The 15,114-nt window shown below is 44.1% G+C and overlaps 1 long non-coding RNA gene across 3 annotated transcripts in view; it reads right to left on the bottom strand.

Annotated features, from left to right (window-relative positions):
- Window positions 1-15,114, bottom strand: part of LOC122237907 — a 191,774-nt gene that overhangs the window by 72,591 nt on the left and 104,069 nt on the right. For all 3 annotated transcript variants that reach the window (XR_006216658.1, XR_006216656.1, XR_006216657.1), the window contains exon 3: window positions 5,907-6,045. This is a non-coding gene — a long non-coding RNA (uncharacterized LOC122237907). The remainder of the gene's footprint in view (window positions 1-5,906; window positions 6,046-15,114) is intronic.

Below are 15,114 nucleotides of genomic sequence, written 5' to 3' on the forward strand. Positions count from 1 at the left end.
ACATTTGGTGACCTGGTGGTGAGTGTGGTCCCAATACCAGAACGTTTCTCTGACTGCCCTGCAGACAGAAGGTCGTAACAGGTGGTGGTGGCTGGTGGCAGGAGGCGGGGCCCCACGAGCCCCTCCAGCAGCACCTGCAGTGGCCCCGGCCTCCCATCCCTGGCCTTGTATCCTTCTTCGATTCTCTCCAGGTGGGCAAAATGCCACTCACGACTCATTGCAGCAAATGTCTCCAGATCCTTTTAAGAAATGCTCACAAAATGGTCTTCCCGTATTTGCTTCTGATGGTCAAATTAGAGAGCTGAAAGCTTAAATGAAAAAGCTGAAAGGCCCCAAGGCCAGAGAACAGGAGAAAAAGAGACCTCGCGAGGCAGAGTTGAGAGACATTCGCTTCCCGCGCCTCCTGGATATGATCCGAGCTGTTAGAGACGAGCCTGCAGGAAGCTACCAGGCCGCCTGGCTCCCGGGCCCCACGCTGCCACCGACATGCTGGCTGACGGTGGGCTCGTGTCCTCTCATCTTTAAAAATGAAAACATCGTCTGGATCATTGTTTCTCAAATTAGACAGCTACTTCAGAATCACCTAGAGAATTCATAGGAAAATTCAGGATATTCACTTGAAACCACTGGAGTTCAGGAAGGTGGGTAGCAGGAATCTGTATTTGTAATATTCCCTTCGCAGTCAAGTCTGAGGCCCACTGGCCTATGAGAGATCCCTGAGACAGACACACCTCTGTGGGTTCTAAGACTGCCGCCCACCTGGAGGAAGGTTCTAGCAAGCTTCGTTTCTCCTCTCAGGGCACTTGTGATCTACGAGATGTCGATAAAATGGTGGGCATAACAGTACACATAGCTAACATCTGAGGTGTCGCAGGCAGGAGGAAGCTGTCTTCCCTGCTGTTCTCTTCCAGCCAGGACCTCCCCGCCGGCTGCCCCGGGTCACAAAAGCTGGCTACCTCCCACAGCCACTGTTCCTATGTGACTCAAGTCCAGCTCTTACTGAATGCAGACCACATATGCACAAAGCAAAGTTTATGGGGTGTTCATCTTATGTCAGTCTCTCACATGTATTACTTTATTAACCATCCAAACAATCCTGTGAGGGGGACACTTGGCTGGCTCAGTCAGTAGAGCATGCAGCTTTTTTTTTTTTTTAGTTTTTTTTTTAATGTTTATTTATTTTTGAGAGACAGAGCACGAGTCAGGGAGGGTCAGAGACAGAGGGAGACACAGAATCTGAAGCAGGCTCCAGGCTCTGAGCCGTCAGCACAGAGCCCGACGCGGGGCTTGAACCCACAAACCGTGAGATCATGACCCGAGCCAAAGTCAGACACTCAACTGAGCCACTCAGGTGCCCCTACTCTGTCCCCATTTTAATCATGACGCCACTGTAACACCAGGGTCAGTGATGTGTCCACAATCACGCCAGCTGAAAAGGGGAGAAACCAGAATTTGAACCCAGATAATAAGATGCCACAGTGAGTGCTTTTATGTTCCCATATGTAATTTAATCTCCAGGGGTGGGATTTCAGGCATCAGTTTTGAGAGTCATAAAGGGTCACAAATTCCTACAGTTCACCAGTGAAATAAGGAAAATTGGATGCACATATCTTAGCTGTTCTTTTCAACCTTAAAACCCAATTGAACTGAATAAAGTTGAGTGACCTCCATTACCCAGGCCAATGGATCTCTATATGGGGAGGGCAATCTGGAATATTTTAGGTTGTCACATGACCGGGGACTAACAGCATGCTGAACCTGCAGTGGCTAAATGGTCTGCGGCTCTCAAGACAGGCCTACGTGAAGAGTTGCCCTCCCCGTGCAGTGACAGTACGCACGGAGGAAGTCCCACAGGCAATGGAGATACACTGTCCAGTTAAACTGTTCTCACAGGGCTCCCCCAAGACGGGGCAGGGGGCGGGGGGAATACTGAACAATCAGAGTCTCCCGGGCCCTCTCACTTGGTCTTAGCCACCTGGACGTTCCTGTTCCAAGATTCTGTGTATGAGAACTTTGGCAATCTCATACAAGGTTATCTCTATCAGGGAAAAAAAAAATCACACTGGCATTTGGGTGTCATCCCATCATCTACCTGAATTATATGGAATGTCTTGTTGTCGATGATCTATGTGGGGAAAGATTGCAACCGCATAAACAAAGGCAGTATAAAAATATGCTCCTTCTTTGAGTCTGCACCCAGTAATGGTGATATTAATCACCATTATCATTATAGTTATCCTCCTCGGCATCATCAGAATCAATTCAGCAACTGTTTCTTGTGGTGACGTCTCCTTATTACAACATGGTATTAATTGTATCCGAGTTGATTTTCTGCTTCTACTGCTGAACAGCTGTGTGGGAGTAAATATCCCTCAGTGAAACACCAGCTCAGGCTGCCAGGACTCAGGAAATTGATCCAGATGTGAGCAGGACCGGGGGGGCAGCTGCAGAATAGAATAAACCGGTGTCTGTGCTAAATTGAGTGATCGGTGTCCAGTTTTCGGGATTCTGGTTCTTCCTTTCCACTACAGTGAGCCATCAAACAGTTAACAGCTTGCATGTTGCTTTTTATTAGTTTAATCTAGGTCAGAAACATTCATCCTGAGGAACTTTGGTGCCTTCTTTATCAAAAAGGAAAAATACAGCTACCAAGAGAATAACCACATGGATTCCCTAAACATCTGATTAAAACTATAACTATCCCAAATTTCTATTGTGGTTATTGGGGAACAAAGCTGTCTCAGCACTTTGATTTTTTTTTTTTAAGTACATTTCAAAGCACTTTAGTTTGTGACTTCTGCAAATTAGAGCTCTCACGCTTTTTTCCCTAGACAGACTAAGGCAATTACATACCAGAGCAACAGCTATTTTGGTCCCTCCCCTTAGAGTCTCCAAATGACCGGCGAAAGTGCCAGAAGACCTGTTGATTTGTATCTCTCTCATTGCTTTTTATCGTCCCATTGCCTCTGGGACATCACAAACTATGTTTACTTCTCTTTGTTTTAAGGATCTAGCACTGAGTTAAGAATCAGATCTCTTAGCTACCCCCTCTTAACTGTTTGTTTGTCCCTGTGATCTTTGGTGAAGTTACCTGGACCATCATTTCTTCATCTATTAAAAACGGGAGCAATTCTACTTTTGGAATATCTATCTGAAGAAAACGAAAACCTGATTCAGAAAGATATATGCACCTCTATGTTCCTTGTAGCATTCTTTACAACAGCCAAGATATAAGAGCAACTTAAGTGTCCACTGATAGATGAATGGGTAAAGATACCGTGTGTATCTGTGTGTGTGTGTGTGTGTGTGTGTGTGTGTGTGTGTGCGTGTGTGTGTGTGTGTGTATGAAATGGAATGCTACTCAATGATAAGAAGGAACAAAATCTTGCCATTTACAACACGGATGGATCTTGAAGGTATTATGCTAAGTGAATAAGTCAGACAGAGAAAGACAAATACCCCATGATTTCACTTATAAGTTGAATCTAAAACACAAAACAAAACCAAGAAAATAAAACAAGACCTAGATGCACAGATACAGAGAAGAGTGGTGGTTGCCAGAGGTAAGGGGTATTTGGCGGGGTCTGGGGTTGGGGCCACAGGCATAATGAGGGAAGGTGGTCAAAAGGTGTAAGCATCCAGTTACAAATAAGTCACAGGAATGTCATGTACAGCATGAGAAATATAGTCAATAGTACTCTATTAACTTTGTATTAACTTTGAATGACAACAAATGGTAACCAGACTTACCGTGGTGATCAGTTTGCAATGTATACAAATGTCAAATCACATGTGGGATACACATAAAATTACTATAATATCCTATGTCAATTATACTTCAATAAAAATTGTTAAAAAATTAATTTTAATAAAAAAAATAATAATAGCTGGTCTTTTCTCTGCTCACGAGATGAGCAGCAGTGGGATAGGCAAGTGACATCATGGGGCTGAATGCAGTGTGACAAGCCTGCTGGAGTCCTCCAGGAAGGTGTGGAGAAGCTTCTAGAAAGACACCTGCAGTATATGACAGAAACCTCACTGTGTTTCCCTCAGCTCTACTATACTCTTTTTTTTTTAAGTTTATTGATTTATTTTGAGAGAGACAGAGATAGCATGAGCAGGGTAGGGGCAGAGAGAGGGGAGAGAGAGAATCCAAGCAGGCTCTGCACTGTCAGCATAAACCTCACATGAACCATGAGGTCATGACCTGAGCCAAAACCAAGAGTCAGACGCTTAACCAGCTGAGCCAGCCAGGTACCGCAATACTACCCTCCTTCTAAGAAAATGTCCTAAGAAAGGCTGCCATGATGGGCTCACAAGTTTTTATATATGAATGAAATTTACTTCTATATTTACAATAATGAAAAGTTACAACCCATCTATATCAACAATATAAGATTAGTTAGGTAAATTACATCCATACAGTGAAATATTATATAGCCATTAAATTTTGGTTTTCAAAAATTTGGTAATGCCATTGGAAAAATTCAAACAAGTAGGTTTTTAAAAAGGATTGAAAAGCATCCAGTTCATTTTTTTCAAACTTTGACACGTCCACACATAGGGTGTGTGCATATGTGTTTATGTATAACATATAAATTTGTATAAAAGGAGGCAGGAGGGAAGAGGGGGAGGAAATTGAAAGAGAAATACATCAAAAGTACTGTTTATCATCTGATGGGCTCTTTTATGATTTACATTCCTTATGTTTTCAATTTTCCAAACTTTCTAATAAGAATAGTTGGTACTTTTACAATCAAGAAAAATAAATATTTTAAAAACTGATTTTGTGTGAAACTATTGAAATTACATTTTAAAATAGTTTTAAGATGTGGGAAAACACCTATACAATAAGAAAATCAAGGTAAATTCTTATTTCACTTAGTGATATGCATTTAAGTTTCCTCCAGGTCTTTTCATGGAGGATAAATGCTTATGATGGCAAAACTACCCAAAGTCATGAATGAAGAAAAGTAAATACGTTAAAATATTAACATTGGTTATTTCTGAATGACAGGATTGGGGTGATATTAACTTTTTTCTCAGTCTTTTTAAAATTAGAACACAACAAACAACACAAGTGTCTTTTTAAGAATTAAATAAAAGTTCTGATAATGGCAAAAATGTGCATTTTTTAAACTTAATATTTAACATATTAAAAAGAGGGGCGCTTTTGGGGCGCCTGGGTAGCTCAGTCGGTTAGGCGTCTGACTTTGGCTCAGGTCACGATCTCACAGTTTGTGAGTTCAAGCCCCGCATCAGGCTCTGTGCTGATAGCTCAGAGCCTGGAGCCTGCTTCAGATTCTGTGTCTCCCCCTCTCTCTGTCCCTCCCATGCTCATGCTCTGTCTCTCTCTATCTCTCAATAATAAACATAAAAAAAAAATTAAAAAAATAAAAATAATTAAAAAAAAATTAAAAAAATAAAAAGGGGGGCGCCTGGGTGCCTCAGTCGGTTAAGCATCCAACTTCAGCTCAGGTCATGATCTCGAGGTTTGTGAGTTCGAGCCCCGCATCCGGCTTTGTGCTGACAGCTCAGAGCCTGGAGCCTGCTTCGGATTCTGTGTCTCCCTCTTTCTCTTCCCGTCCCCCGCTCACACTCTATCTCTGTCCCTCAAAAATAAACATTAAAAAAATTTTTAATAAAATAAATAAAATATTAAAAATATTTTTTAAAACATTTGTGTATCCAGTTATATGAATTCCCTCCTCGTAGATATTCTGGTATATGGAGTGGGGAGGAACTTTCCTTGTTCTAAAACAAGTACAATGTGCCCAAACAAAATCTCTCTATAGCCCCAGAGAATAACCAGAGCAACCAGTGCCCAAACACCCATCTTGCCAGCCTATGTGGAGCCACTATGCCCTCCATGCCCATGAAGCTGTGAGCTCTTACTGCATTGCTACCTGGAGGGACGGGTTGACGCTGAGCAGGAAGAAGTGGGGTGTCCAAAAGTTTCATCTCGAGATCCAGCATCAACTATTCAAAAGCCTGTTTAGAGTAGCCTCTTCCTATTTCCTCATGCCAACGGTGTGGAAAATCAAGCTGTGATGAATTAAACAAACACAGGAATCCGAATGAGACAAACATCCCTTCTTGGCTTTGAGAAATGTTGCGGACATTTTAAGAGATACATTTTTTAAAAACTGAATCCTGAGGACATGTGAGTCATTGCCCACCCACTGTAAAATGTACTAGTCCTTCCAATCTATAATCCAAAACACACACATACGCATTTGGACCTAAATCGCAAATTTTAGACAAATAGGTATAAATTATTCATATTTGTCAAATGTATATTTTTTAAGGAGAGGGAAATTGCTAATTCTATTAAGACTAAAGTTGAATTTTAACATTTATTTTTTAATTTTGTTTTAATGTTTATTTACTTTTGAGAGAGAGGGAGCGAGCATAAGCAGCGGAGGGGCAGAGAGAGAGGGGGACGCACAATCTGAAGCAGGCTCCAGGCTCTGAGCCGTCAGCATAGAGCCCAGCGAGGGGCTCAAACTCACGAACTGTGAGATCATGACCTGAGTCAAAGTGGGACGCTTAACCGACTGAGCCACCCAGGTGCCCCCTTGAATTTTAACTTTAATAAACATTTTTGAGGATTTTTTTTTTAATCTGTATAATGATACAGGGAATTTAAAGTCTTTGGGCTGTGCCTCTGCCTTGCCTGTAACAAAGGACTTGGACTCCCTCAATCCCTATGTCCTAACCCCAGCTCCACCTTGGCCTGGCTCCTGTGGTCTTGGTGTCTCCCCCTTCCGTCGAGCACAAAGACGACTGATCACTCCATATGTGACTGGAGGAGCTGTCTACCCAAAGCATATGTATTTAATCAGCTTTAATACCCCTGCAGTCCAGAGGAAATGAAATGCCTGGGACTGGGAATAATTATCATTTCCATTACATTAGCAAGGCTTGCTGGCATGCCAGAGGGGCGGGGCTCTCTCCATCACTCTGTAAACGCTGGCTGGAAGCTTAGGGGAGGGCAGCCGCTGACCGTCCAGTCAGTAACTGAAATGCACACACACCAAACCTCCTCCCTCTCTTGCTCGCTGTTGTCCTCCCTCAATTTTCCCATCTACCTTGAGGTCACAGAATCTCCTGTGATTAATGAAGAAAGTGGCTGATCTTTCACATTTTCTTCAATGTGTCCTTAATATTACTCTTCATTAAAAGAGGGAAATCAAAATCTGTGGCCTTTACAAGCCAGTGAAATATTAGTGGGCACACAGGCAGTCCAAATAAGAAAGCTCCAGAGAGCATCTCGAATCTCATCAGAGGGGCCAGCAGCTGCTGAGCGAGACTGGGTTCTCCAACTCCACACCCCCCTCTCATATAGGGAGTGCTGGGTTACCCGCCTCCCATACCGTCCTCTCTAGGGAAAACTTCTGGAGGGGTGCGTGAGAGCACAGGAGAAGGCACAGAGGACCTGAGACCCTTTCTGAGCTCTCTTGCAAACTGTGCAAACTGCCTGGGCTATTTGACTTCTCTGAGTTTCGATCTTCTCTTCTATAAAGTGAGACCCTTCCTATTCCTGGCATTGTTGTAAAGATCAGAGGTGGTCGTATTTGTGAATGCTCTTTGTATAGCATAAGCCACTAGGCTGTTAACTAAGAAGTATTGAACTTGTATCCCCAAATATATATGTATATATGCATATATACATATATATATATATATATATATGTATATGTATGTATGTATAAAAGTTTATAGACACATATCTAATCTTGGCAGGGTGGGGGAAAACACACCCTGTCTTACACTGCAGGAATAAGGATAAACAAGTATAAATTTTGCAATTGACCAACGAATATCAAAAAGCATTCAAAACACATACTCTTTTACCCCAAAACATCCACTGCATGGCTCTTACTTAATTCTTGGCCAAAGCATGTCAGATTGACATATGAGTTTTTGGCATATATAAGAATTACTTTGGGGCACCCAGGTGGCTCAGTCAGTTAAGCGCTCACCTCTTGATCTCCGCTCAAGTCATAATCTCACGGTTCATGAGTTCGAGCCCCACGATGGCCTTCATGCTCAGCACGAAGCCCTTTTGGGATTCGCAATCTCTCCCTCTCTCTTTCTGCCCCTTCCCCCTCTCAAAATAAATAAGTAAACTTAAAAAAAATAAAAAAATAATTACTTTGATTGAAGTCTTTTTTCGTTCTTCAAACTAAATAATACTCCCCAACTCAACACTTGTTAGGCTAATTCTAGTATTGAGAATGGTGTCAGTGACATCTGCATCCAGTAATTTCACATAAAAATAAAGTTTATTACATAATTTAAAAATTATTTACGACCTTTCATTCTCAAAAATGATCACATGTCAATGTGTGCCTATGTGTGCACGGTGTGTATGAAAAGGTCAGAAAACGTAGTAGCCGGAAGTTAAAGAGGTTGGACGTAGGAGGTGAGATGAGGGCTTTGTTCCATCTGAAGAGCTGTTGCTTTGAATTTGTTTTATAATGAATATATTTGCTTTTGTATATAAGAAGCCACTTTTTAAGAATACAACATACATCAGCATGTGATTAATAATCTACATAGCGATGGGGCGCCTGAGTGGCTCAGTAGGCTAAGCATTCGACTTCAGCTCAGGTCATGATTTCGTGGTCCGTGGCTTCGAGCCCTGCATCAGGCTCTGTGCTGTCAGCTCAGAGCCTGGAGCCTGCTTTGAATTCTGTGTCTCCGTCTCTCTCTGCCCCTCTGTCTCTGTCTCTCTGTGCTCTGTCTCTCAAAAATAAACATAAAAAATTAAAAAAAAAAAAAAAAAGAAGAAGAAGAATCTACATAGCACTAATCCTAACAGCCGCAAGAATGCAGAAGGGAAAATCAACGGGAGTATGAGGTAGAGGGGTGGGTCTGACTTAGTAGTGACAGAGAAAGGGCATGCTTATCCAAAGATACAGTAGAAGTTAGAGTTCAGAGCCAAAAACAAAAAAAAACCCCAGGGGTGCCTGAGTGGCTCAGTCAGTTAGGCGTCCGACTTTGACTCAGGTCATGATCTCGCTCGTGGGTTTGAGCCCTGCATCAGCCTCTGTGCTGACAGCTCGGAACCTGGAGCCTGCTTCAGATTCTGTGTCTCCCTCTCTCTCTCTCTGCCCCTCCCCTGCTCACACTGTCTCTGTCTCTCTAAAAATTAATAAAAAAATAAAATAAAAATTTTTAATAAAAAACAAAAACTGAAGGAAAACTTCTGGCAGGGAAGTTATGGACAATAACGTCTAATAGATCAGAGGCAGAAGATAGAACCTTAAATTTTATCCTGTCATCAAAGGGGGCCCGTGGCCATCGTTGAGCCATTATGTTCAATCTTGAAATATAGATATTTAAGACACCGGCACGTCTATTTGAATATTAAAGTAAGATGCCAGGTATGTGGGGATTTATGAGTAATGAGCAGAAAGTTCTATGGGAACCATTGGGCTGCTCTCAGAAGATGATGACAGCTGTGTTCCCTCTTTTCAGTCACACCATGCCTCAAACCGTTCCCACACTCAGCTTAAAACAACAATACGTTATTTTTTATGATGCTGCACCGTGGGCTGGGCTCGGCTCTTCTGCTTCATGTGGCATCTGCTGGGGCCGAAGGGCCCAAGAAGGTTGGCACTCGGATGCCTGCTGCCTCGGTTCACGTGCCCACAGCATCTGAACTGCCCTCTACAGCTAGGGGCTGGCCGGGCATCAAGAACCGTGAAGAATCTGTGATTTACCCCACGTGCAAGCTAACAAGTTAGTCTGTCGCACTTTCAGAGATGCCGGCGGAAGTCCCATGTGAGCAACAGAGAGGGCCTTCTTACTCGTGGTGCCAGGCGCAGCAGAAGCTTCAGGTCTGCGTCAGGGTCCCCCTGCTGTCTGTCCCCTGGCAGCAACGTGGAGTGACTCAGGTAACTGCCGCTCACAGAGTAGCTCTGCGCCGCAGCTGAGGAACCCTGGGCTTAGCAAACTCCAAATCTTACAAGGGGGCTGCTAACAAACATGGCCAACTTTGTCTCCGAGGGAGGAAACATTATCGCTATTTACCCTGGTCAGGAAACAAATCTGCCCTTGGCCCAGGAGGAAGACCCTATCTCTGTCCTCCCAGGATCTTTGTTAGCCAAACATCCTTGAAAAGACAGTCCAAGACAAAAGCTGTCAAAACATGTAGGAACACCATGGAGGACTGAACTCCCAACACTGAATATCACTCTTTCTAGGTATGACCTCTCCATGTGGTAACTCTTCACAGCCTGAGGGGCTCACGACAGGCAAACCTTCTGTATGGCGGCAGGTTTCCAAAGGGCAGAGTTGGAGGCTGCCTACAGGCACCAGATCGCTTCTAGAGCGTGCTATTGGGTCAAAGTCCACCCCAAATCCAGTGCAGACGGAAGAGTGGACTCCACCTCTCAATATGAGGAGCAGCGTTTGCTACAGGGAGGGGAAGGATTGACCATAGCCATGGTTGGTGCCTATCTGCCAAACTCCCTGCCAAGTGGGAGAAGTGATTTCCACATTGTGGGAAGTAAGCATTTAATGTATGTATAACATTTTAGAAAGTAACAGTTATTTTTTTTTTTTTAAAGTGACAGATGAGAACAGAAAGGCTGGGTGGAAAATGTGATCCTGCTCAAGTATACCCTGGACAGAAAAATGTTAAGAATTGCTCTTTCAAAGACCCCACAAACTCATAAGTGCCACAATCCTGACTCTACAGATACTCCCAGACTTACCTATTGGAAAATATGACTGAGAAGTCTTGGATGGGCACAGGAGATATGTGCTTCCAGACTACGGTTCCCCAGATTAATCTGTTGCCTATTCGTGGCCAAGAACCCTCTAGCGTTGGTTTTCCTTGATGGAGACTTTCCTCCATCTACAGAAAGTATGTTTTGTTTGTATCTCAATTGCCAATTTTTGTGGTTTCTATTACTTCCATAGCAATATACATCACCCTTCACATGGTGTTCCCTAGCTCGGGCTCCACACTCCCCCAAGGGGGTTTCTCTGGGAATTTTAAGAGTATTCCCGATCCTACTGTTAGGTAGTGGTTCTTAAACCTGGCTGAGCATCAGAAGCATCTGGGTGGATTTTTTAAGTACACATCCCCATATGATCCCAGATTCACAGAGTCTAAGGATGAGGTCCAGGAAACTGTGGGCTCCCAGATGATTGCCATGTGGCCAGTCTGGCTTATCCTGAGCACCCAAACCCGGGAACCTGTGACTGAGCTGAGTTTTGTACAGCCACTTTCTCACTGTCGCGAGGACCCTCCGCTCTCCCCCAGTGACGCCATCCCATAATCGGCTACTGCCCCTGCCCCCACTTCAGATCAAACCCTCCACAGTGAGGCGGCACCTCAGAGAGAAGCGTACTACCTTAGGTATCAGTGAAATGAGGGAAAGCGAGCCACTGGAGAACCTCCATTCTTCAATAAACAGAACAACTGCCATGATTGTTGGTGCTTTGTTGGTGAAGAAGGAAAAGCAATACAAGGTTTCACAAGCAAGCAAGTCACAGCCTTAAAAATTGAGAATCTGTGGCGCATCCCTGAGGTGCTTGGTAACTTCTGTTCAGTCCACCTCCAGAATTCCAGAGTTGCCCGGCAGGTCTGTTTTCAAGCAATCGTCACACAGGTCAAAAGGGAAGGGAAGGCCACCTGCTTGTCCTACACCAGTGTTCACTGCTGTCATCTTTCCAATAACTATTTTTACTTGTCATCTTTTTCATGAAGAAGACACTTTAACCAATATATTTCTAAATGAAACAAGAAAGCCTTTTCAAAATATTTATACTTCATGTTTCTGTTGTGCCGTGAAGAAATGACAGTCTCAGATAAAGATTACAAACTGATCTCCTGAAGGCTGGCTGTAGCTTTTTAGTCATGCTTTGCCTGGTCATCACGGGCTTTTTCTTTTTATAACATTGAATTATTTTGACACAGCAAGCGCACGCACGAGCAGGGGAGAGGCAGAGAGAGAGGGGGAGAGAGAGGATCCCAAGTAGACTTGACGGTGTCAGCCCACAGCCTGCCATGGGGCTCGATCCTCTGAACCAAGAGATCATAACCTGAACCAGAATCAAGAGTCGGAGGCTTAACCGACTGAGTCACCCAGGTGCCCCCACCATGGGCTTTTTACACATCGTGCTGACATCTTGAAATTTCACATAAAAATCCAGATTTCTAGCATCTCCTGAAAAGTCTCAAAGTCCCTGGACTCACTCTTGAAGGCCACAATCATCGAGGCTGAATAGGATTTTCTCTCACAGATGTGGCGTGAGCTCTCCAATGTGCCACATTTCCCGTATGGCCTAGGACAAAGCCTGTCAACTTCCCAGTCCCTGAGGCATCTGACTCTGCCTCCCGTGCTAAGTGATGGCATCTCTGTAGCAATCAATACGCAAGATGATTGGAAAGTATTCTGAGAGAAACAAATGATATCACAGTATGAAGACTAAGGGAAGTTTTAGAGCAAAGAAGCAGCAGAAGTCAGCAAAACTCCAGCAAGGACCAAATGTCAGGAGACCTGTCATTAAAAGATCTACACCCTAGTCTCAGCTCTGCTGCTTAGCCAAGAGAGACTCCAACCCTAGCAAAGAATGTCTTTGTGCTTCTGAGTCCCCATCTGTGGCCCAAAGGAAGGAAGCAAACTGATGTCCTAGAATCTCATGGCTCTAACACTAGGGTCAGTAATGTGCAGCCAGCCCTCAAGTCAAATCTAGAGTGCTCCCGGGGTGCCTGGGTGGCTCAGTTGGTAGGTCGTCCAACTTCGGCTCAGGTCAGGATCTCGTAGTTCGTGAGTTCGAGCCCGCATCGGGCTCTGTGCTGACAGCTCAGAGCCTGGAGCCTGCTTGGGATTCTGTGTCTCCCTCTCTCTCTCTCTGCCCCTCCCCCACTGAAGCTCTGTCTGTCTCTCTCTCTCTCTCAAAAATAAACATTAAAAAAAAAAAAATCTAGCCAGCTCCCTGTTTTTGCATGGCCCCCTCGCTAAGAATGGTTTTTGTGGTTTCCCGTGGTTAAGAGAAAAAAAAAATCAAATGAAAAATTATATTTCATGGCCCAGGAAAAGTACATGAAATCCTAATTTCAGCAGCCACAAATGAAGTGGTGTGGGAACCCTGCCACGCTCGTTCATTCACAGACTGTCTATGGCTGCTTCCACGGTACAACGGCGGAGCTGAACAGCTGGAACAGAGTCTGCGGCCCGCCAAGACTGAGATATTTACTATCTGGCTCTTTACGGGAAAAGTTTGCTGACCCTGGTCTAAGGTATCATGCTTAGCTGCTCCACTGACACATAAAACTCTACCATTCTTTCTAAAAGAATGTGAAGGCTCCAAGCGATCATGTCAGTAGCAGGGTCTTTGAAGCACGACCCAAGCATTTACATAGGCCTTTTTCCCACTGGGAATGATAATAGCAGCAGCTATCACTTAGTGAACACACACCTTGTTCCAAGCATTTCACAAGGTGTTATCTCCAGGCAGGTTTCATCACCCCTCCTTTCAAAGCTTGGGAAACCTAAGGTCAAATAGTCAATGAATGGCTGAGAGAAAATTCAAACTTTAGTCGGCCTGACTCCACAGCCCAGTTCGTTACAATATAATTGCCACTGTTCATGTAGCAAATGCCCCTCCCCAGGGACACAAGGCCTGAAGATAAATTGGGAGGAATAGCAGACTCTACTGGAACCAAAATCTCTTTTCTCATCAACTCCATCTCACCCCTATTTCTAAAATCTCTACATAGAATAGATTCCCCTGACTTAATTTCCCCTTAAGTCTCTTTTTTTTTTTTTTTTCCATCAAAAACATTGCCATAGGGATGCATGGGTGGCTCAGTCAATTAAGCGTCCTTGATTTTGGCTCAGGTCATGATCTCACAGTTCGCGGGTTCAAGCCCCGAATCAGGCTCTGCACTGACAGTGCAGAACCTGCCTGGGATTCTCTCTCTCCCTCTCTCTCTCCCTCTGCCCCTCCACCGTGTATGCTCACTCTCAAATAAATAAACATTAAAAAAGAAACAAACAAAAAAAAAACATTGCCATAGAAGCTGAGGGTACCCAATGTTCTTTGATGTGATGATAAGATGCCTGGTCCTCATGAACCCAAAACTCCATCTGCCAATGATGTGCTCAGCCGTGGGTGTTCACCATTTCACATTAACACAGACTCGAAACCACCTCCTTTACTGCACGCTGCCATTCTTGATGGCCGTTCACCTTCATCCTGGCATACTTTTTTCACTTTAGTTGAATCAGATGTTCCAGAATGGAGAGACACTCATGAAGCAGTATACACTCGTGCCTTGAAGCAAAACTAAACCACAAACAGAGGAAGGGGGAAAGCGGAAAGAGAGAGGAGGCAGAGCAGTGGTGAAGGGTGGCTGACGGGAGTGAAAAGAGATGAGAACAGGCATCCCATGCTAGGGAGGCAGAGAGATGGGTGGGTAGAGGGAAGAAGGAAAAGAAGAAGGATGGCCAGTAGAAGAGACGTAAAGAAGAAAGAGCATGAGACGTATGAGGAAGCAAAAGGAGAGGAAGCAAAAGGAGAAGAAGTAAAAGAGTCGATCGTTTTTCCCAGAGGAGAAAGCAAAAATCCAACCACCCTATTTCCCTAATCTTTTTCCCACCTGGATCCCTCTGCAACAGTTCCAATTTGAATCCAAATAATGTCTGAGATTTGGGATTCACTAGTAAACTAGCTCTGATTCCCTAATCCCAGCACCGGATGTTTGGGGGTGTTGGGATTTGGAGTTAATTAATTCAGCCACCTGTAACATTCATTCAGATGTTGCTACCTTTTCATCTTTGTGCAAAGTTATTTGCAGATGCTGACTAACTGCTTTCCCCACCCCTTCCTTCCACAGCCCTGAAGAGCTGTGTCCCAGCCTTCCCAGGCAACCTCTAGCCCCAAGCTCCTATAGTTCCAAGTGCAGACCTTGAACATCACGTAGAGATCCCAGAGAGAATTTATAGTTTTCTATGCTCCTTAAACTATGAGTGTGACCTCTTTATTGTGTGGGCTTCATATCGATCTCGCTATGGAAAATACAGAGGAAAACCTATAGTAGGTAAAAAGGGTGCGATTTTAGTTTCCCAAGCATAAGTGCTCATTGCT

This window comes from Panthera tigris, chromosome B1 (assembly GCF_018350195.1).
Source record: "Panthera tigris isolate Pti1 chromosome B1, P.tigris_Pti1_mat1.1, whole genome shotgun sequence".
NCBI lineage: Eukaryota > Metazoa > Chordata > Mammalia > Carnivora > Felidae > Panthera > Panthera tigris.